The sequence below is a fragment of the Lycium barbarum genome, unplaced genomic scaffold (genome assembly GCF_019175385.1).
Source record: "Lycium barbarum isolate Lr01 unplaced genomic scaffold, ASM1917538v2 unchr_scaffold_11, whole genome shotgun sequence".
Classification (NCBI taxonomy): Eukaryota; Viridiplantae; Streptophyta; class Magnoliopsida; order Solanales; family Solanaceae; genus Lycium; species Lycium barbarum.
The window spans coordinates 243,626-250,162 of record NW_026843418.1 but is presented as its reverse complement, the minus strand read 5'-3'; the positions used below and the strand labels follow the sequence as shown (position 1 = coordinate 250,162).

Sequence of the window (6,537 nt, the reverse complement as noted above, 5' to 3'; positions counted from 1 at the left end):
GTCTAGCATAAATCCGATTTTTACCATATTCAGGAGCAACCACAGAGATGAAAATAAATTGTAAAGCAAAAGAAGGGGAAAGGAGCACAGGAGCGTGGTGGTGCCATTTGGGATCGTGGTTGGTGAATTTGGGAGGGTCGTCGTCGACGTCCTCCAGTGGGGGTGGTCCGGTTGGTCGTAGAAGAGACAAAGAGAGCCGACAATGATCTTTGGGAAAGGGACGAGAGGGGAATTAAAAAAAATATATAATTTAGAATTATAAATCAAAAAAATAATAAAAATGCAATAATTACACGTGTCAAGCGCGTGTGGATAAGCGTCTGTTAATAATTGGGGGTTGGCATATTGGACTGCCACATCAGCAAAAAAGGGGCATTTTAATACTGAAAAAAATATTCCCGGGAGGTAATAGGACCAACGCAAAGGTTAAGTGTGTAGTTGGGATTTTGGTTAAACGTTGGGGGGGCATTTAGAGTATTTACTCCATTTTCAACATAGCTAAAATACCACGTTTTAGATGGTTTAGAAAAAAGATTTAAGTTCTATATAATGATGATATTTAAAAAAAATAGTTATTAGTGTAACTTTAACTTTTTATAGTAGGTCACTTATCATTTATTGTAGGTCTAAAATTAGAGTTTATTAAATAAAATTACCCATAATTATTTTAAACTGACTCTATAATCTATACTGCCAGTGCATCGAAATGTAGCTTTATAGGTCTAATGCATTAGACCATCAAGGGATGTGAGTGATGCATTAGATTCCTCTACTTAGTTTATGCCAGTGTTATAAGCAATTAATAATAAAAAGACCATCAAGAAATGTGGAGGATACATGAAATTCCTTCATTCTAAATTGGAAATTTTGAGTTCGAGCCTCTCAGAATTAAAAAAAAAAAAAAATCCTATGGAAAGGGTTTCTTTTCACGAAACTAGATTAGCCGAAAAAAAAAATCCTATGGAAAGGGTTTCTTCTATAGGGTAATTGTCAGCAAGGTGTGAATATTGAAAAGGTGGGCCATTCCCTAGGTGAAGAAAAGTACAAAGGAAAGTTCCAAGTTATTGTCACCATTCACTCCGGTCATCGTCAATACGTACGCACTAACGTAGGCTTTAAGGTATGGGTTCCATGGAATTAGTAACTTTGATCTAGATTTTATATATATATATATATATATATATATATTAAAACATCCACTCTTATATAGGAATTAAATTCAGAATCGAATTAGAGGTAGCAAAACTCAAAACTCATAAAGTTCAAATCTATGTGACAATCATTTTTTTATCAAGTTTTTGGGAAACCAAAAGTGCTTATTTTAGAAAGATGGGTGTTGGACCAAACCTTTGTGCTTTTAAGTAATAGCAAAAGCTATTTTTTAGAAGCTGAAAAAAATAACTTTCTTTTGGAACATCGACAAAATATAAATTATTATTCTAATATTGTAAAGGTGATTTTCAAATTAATAACATAAATTGCTACTCTTCAAAAGTACTTTTTTTTTGTGACAAAAATCCCCATTCAAATAAGTAAATTTTGAAAACTTCACCATTTCTCATTCTTGTCTTGGCATGGGCGGAGCCACCTTAGTGGTCTGGTGCACACCCTTCGCTTATCCTCTACCTCATAAAGCCTATCCTCTAACTGGAAAACTCTGTTAAATACTAAACTAAAATTTAAAAAATCAGAAGATGTCACTTTATTCGAAATCTAAAAAAAAGATTCTAACATACCATGATGTTGAAGTACTTCGATAATTTCCTCAGTTCATTTCTTTCATAATGTTGTATAATTATCTTCTTTTTCAGCCTGATTGATGGCCAAGATAATTCTTCTTCTCCTGCCATTTTTTGTCCAAACACAACTTCGTATAGTCCCAACAGCACTTATAGCTCTAATCTCAAAGCCCTTTTATCATCTTTGTCCTCGAATTCTTTGAGGCCTAACGGATCGTCCAATGCCTGGTATTGTATTAACCATGCGTTTAGATATAGTATTTATTATAGAATAACTATTCCCAAGTTTTAAATAGATCGTGTATTCATCTGTCCTTTACTTATATAATAAATGATTTAGTATAAAGTGTAGCTTATACACGGAAGATTAAATACAGGTACGTTACTCGAGTGAATCTTTATTTGGTACCGCGATGAGATATGCTTTTTTGAATACACAGAGTGTTAGTGAACCACAAAAGTTGTTGTCCCTACTCGGAAATGTGATGGATGAATTAGCAACTCTGGCTGCAAATGGAAATAATCGTTCAGGGAAAAAATTTGCTACTAAAGAAGCGAATTTTTCATCATTTGAGAGAGTTTATACATTTGTGCAATGCATACCTCATATCTCTAATTCTTCTTGTGAAAATTGCCTGCAAACTGCTATTGAGGATATGCCAAGCAATGACGCTAGGGGCGGTAGAGTTTTGCTTCCGAGTTGTACCGTTAGGTATGATTTGTACCCTTTTTACAATGTTAGTGCCTTCGCCCCACCACCTCCACCACCGGTTCGCAGTTCTCCTCCTCCTTCACCCGGTTCTACAGGCAGTGAAAGAGGTAATTTCTTCACACGCTCTATTCTCTAATTGAGTGGTTAAATCCAGGGGCAGATATAGCTTTTGGTTACGGGTTCATCTGAAACCATAACTTTTGGCATGAAGTATAAATATGTACGCAGAAACCTATTAAGATATCAAGAAATGTTATGTCTGTACCTATATTTTTAACGGTACAATGAGTATAATACTAGGAATCTAAAAAGTCGAACCCATTAAATTTAAATCTTGGATCTGCCTGTATTAAATCACTTGTTTGAACTAAATTTGCACTTTTTTTCAACTTTACATGATCTTAACTTTGCGAGAGTCCTATGATCCCCTAGACTTGCTCAAAGTTGAATTATTACCCACTTATTTGCTGATGTGACACAAAGAGTGCATTTAATCAACATGATGCGCATGAGAAGTCAAAGCAAGACAAAAAAATTACATCTTATTGCCTGAAAACAGCATATTCGCCACAAAAAAAAAACCCCAAATTAGCAAGATCTATGCTTCTGAACAAGTCGCCGGGGGGGGGGGGGGGGGGGGGGGGGGGTCATAGGACCCTGCAAACTTAAGATGTGTAATTGAAGAAATGGGACAAGTTGAAAGGGGAACCATGTATTCTCCCTTTCTGTAAAAAAATTTAGTTTTATGATGATAATGACCTTTAGTTGGATGACCATCCGTAAAACATGTTCATTCTATCCATATAAAGTGGAAAAAGAAAATTCGCTTTAACCTGCTTTCATGTCCATGGTGATCATAACAACCAGTGGCTGAGCCATATAGATCAAAGGGTGATCAGTTGATGGCACTTCATCGGAAACTTATACTGTCTATATAGAAATTTATACTACATATATAGGTCAAAAATTACTTTTTATACATATATATTAATGTTTCCATCCACTCTATTCAATATAAACGAAGATATTCCCAATTTAAGTTTCATGTTTGAATAAAATTGTCAACTGATGCAGGAAAAGGAGGAATTGCATCTGGTGTAATCGCTACCATAGTTGTTCCAATTGTTGTTTTAATTCTACTCTTCGTATTCGGTTTATGTTGGCTAAGAAGTAGAGCATCGGGAGAATTCAATGTCGTACAAGAGATCATATATAATGTTTCTAAGTTATAGTCACTAATAGTATTCTAGTAGTAGCTACTGAAACTCTCGGACTTTCTTCGTTATCTAGATGAAGATGAAATTTCATCTGCTGAATCTTAGCAATATCACTTGAACACTGTTCGAGCTGCCACGACTAACTTCTCAACCGACAACAGAATTGGTGAAGCGGATTTGGTGTTGTCTACAAGGTGAGGTCAGTTTTTAGGACATGCTTGGGGGTGTTTGCTTTCCAAGAAAATGTTTTCTATGAGAAAGTCATTTTCTAGTATTTGGTTACGAGATCAAAAGGAGCAAAATGACTTCCCTCACTTACCAACATAAGCTATTTTTCTTACCACTATTTAACTCCCAATTTCATCCTACTTGTCCTACTAATACTTAGACGTTATTATTAATCTTTAGGACTCAAACATTTAATTAAAACACTCAAAAATATTTTCCACTCGCGAAGTACCAGAAACATTTTTTGGGAACATAATTTCTATTTTTCAAGAAAAACATTTTTCATGGAAAATGACGCCCTCATATCAAATACACCCTTATGTTGCCAACTTACTCCTTCCAGTGTATTTTAACTTGTATTGATTTTCTAATTACACTCAGGGTAAACTTCCTAATGGACAAGAGATAGCTGTGAAGAGGCTATCAAGAAGTTCAGGGCAAGGCATAGAAGAATTTAAGAATGAGATTGTATTGATCGCGAAGCTTTAACACAGAAATTTAGTGAGACTACTGGGATACTGCTTGGAAGGTAATGAAAAGATACTCGTCTATGAATTTGTCCCAATAAAAGCCTCGATTATTTCTTATTTGGTTGGTTTCAATCTGATAAAATTCACTTTATATGTTCTTCTTGTTACTATAGTTGCCTATGTTGAAACAACCTCTTGCAGAAATACAAGTAAGACTGGGTACATAGACCGGATGTGGTCCGGTCCTTCCTCAAACTACGCACATAGCTGGAGCTTAATGCATCCAACTTCTTTTTCTATTATTTTTTTCTTCTTTTGCCTATATCACAAAGAAGAATTTTCTTAATCTAGTGAAAATCTAGCTTCTGCAACTAACATGCCACATTTTACAAGAGTGATTTCTTATGATCTTTAGCAGGTAGTTCAAGTTGTTGCCTATTTACTTGATTTCGACATTTACACAATTGGGTTATACGTCCTTTTTTGCCTAAATTAAACTCTGTTTATAGATCCTGAAAAGCAGCAGCTACTAGATTGGTCGAGACGCTACAATATTATAGGAGGGATTGCGCGTGGACTACTTTACCTTCATGAGGATTCTCGTCTAAGAATTATACACCGTGATCTCAAAGAAAGCAATATACTCTTAGATGTAGAAACGAAACCCAAAATATCAAATTTTGGAATGGCAAGAATATTTGGAATTGATCAAAGTGAAGAAATAACAAGCAGGATTGTTGGAACATAGTAAGTTTTTAAACTACGTTGTTATATAATATTTTCCTGTCTTGTCCATTGAATCATTCAACATAGGCACACTTGCTATTTATACATAGAATTTAAAACCTCTTAAAGACTTATTCCATTTAAATATCCTTTTTCTAGCTAACTTTCGTGCTTGTTTGTTGTGCTATATATAGCGGTTACATGTCACCGGAGTATGCTATGCACAGACAATACTCTGTTAGATCCGATGTTTTCAGCTTCGGTGTTCTAACTTTGTAGATCATAAGTGGAAAGAAGAATAGTACATTTTACCAATCAGGTGATGCTGAAGATTTTCTTAGCTATGTAAGTTTACAGTCATAACTATTGTATCTTTATCATGTTAGTCCTATTATAAAGGGAAAAATTTCATCGTTACGTTTGTCCTCTGCTTACCTTTTTGTCCATAAGAGTTCCGCATTTCATCCCGTATGCCCTTCCCTCAATGGCTATCCAATTTGGCTCTGACATTTTCCAATTGCTATGGCAGAGCCACGTAGATAAATAAAAGATCTAAATTTACCCCTAAACTATCAACTTGTTTTATATATATTCTCAACAATACGTGCCCTTGAACCATCAAAAAAGCCACATATACCCTTAGCAATTGAAAAAGGTCCCAATATACCCCACATGGCTTCAATCTATAGCAACAAAATCAAGCCAAATCACGATGGAAAACCTTTAATAGGAGGGGTATATTGAGACAAAAGATAACAGTGGGGGAGCTATGAGTCGAAAGGTAAACAGAGGGCACATGTAAGACAAATCGCAAAATTTAAGGGGCATATTTGAACCTTTTCCCTGTTATAAATGCAGTTCTTGGTAGATAAATTCTTAAATGCTAATTTTGATTATTGATGGATAAATCTTGCAGGTTTGGAAGAATTGGAGGGACGACACGCCATTGAACATAATGGATCCAACTTTTGGAGAGTCATACTCAAGAAATGAAGTGATACAATGTATATATATTGGATTATTATGTGTTCAAGAAGATGTTAACGACAGACCTACGATGGCATCTGTGGTGCTCATGCTTAATAGTTACTCCGTCACCATGCGAGTGCCTCAGCAACCTGCATTCTTCTTTCATAGTCGAACAGAGATGTTACCCAAAGGGCTAGAGTCGGATCAATCTAGAAGCAGGTCAATTCCATTGTCCATAAATGACATATCCATTACAGAATTGGAGCCAAGATAGATGGATACAATGATGGAGTTTAAGTGTACCATTTAGTGGGAACACCTACTAAAACGGGTCAACTTAACCTGATGGTGTAAGAAATTTATATAATGTCTTATATTCTATATGTTATGTAGAGGAATTAGGTGATTGAATGAGACAAGCTAAGATGGTTATATTCCTAACTTCCCATGCAATTGGAATCTTAGTTCATGATGCA

General features: G+C 35.3%; 1 pseudogene; it reads left to right on the top strand.

Annotated features, from left to right (window-relative positions):
* Positions 1–1,579: 1,579 nt before the first annotated feature.
* Positions 1,580–6,537, top strand: LOC132625613 (cysteine-rich receptor-like protein kinase 10; annotated as a pseudogene).